The following is a 569-nucleotide window of genomic DNA, read 5'->3' on the forward strand; positions in this document are numbered from 1 at the left end:
AGCTGGCGTTGTTGTGACCAGTCTGTGAAAGTGTGTTTTGTTGTGGTGATAAAGTTGTTATTGTTTTGTTGTTGTTTCATTTTTAATGTAGTTGTTGTTGTTACTGTTGTTGTCGTTGTTGTAGGATTGTTAATGATGCTGTCTAATTGCATTTTAATGTCATGATATAATTGCGTTAATGCGATGAAATTGCGCTTTCTTTTTAAATGTAGTGTCATTGATGTCATAGCCGTTGTTTGGCGTTGTTTTCAGTTTATTTTATATCTCTGTAATGTTTTTGTGATGTTATTAATGTGTTGGTAATTTATCCTGTTTGGTTTGAATGCGTTAATGTATCTTTTAGATAGTCACAAAGTCAATAATGTCATTTGGTAAGATCTGTTTTTTCAACTGTTTGATTGAAATTTTTTTTGTTTGATAAAATAATTGGAAAGTTGATTGGGGAACATTCTCAATAGTGATGGCGAAAATTATAATTTATGACAATGAAGATGAAAATGATAATGAATGTGAAAACAATGCTGATGACTTTGTTGTTGTTGTTGTAAGCTAACAGTAAAGATGATGTT

The sequence above is a fragment of the Helobdella robusta genome, assembly GCF_000326865.2.
Source record: "Helobdella robusta unplaced genomic scaffold HELROscaffold_4, whole genome shotgun sequence".
In the NCBI taxonomy this organism is placed as follows: domain Eukaryota; kingdom Metazoa; phylum Annelida; class Clitellata; order Rhynchobdellida; family Glossiphoniidae; genus Helobdella; species Helobdella robusta.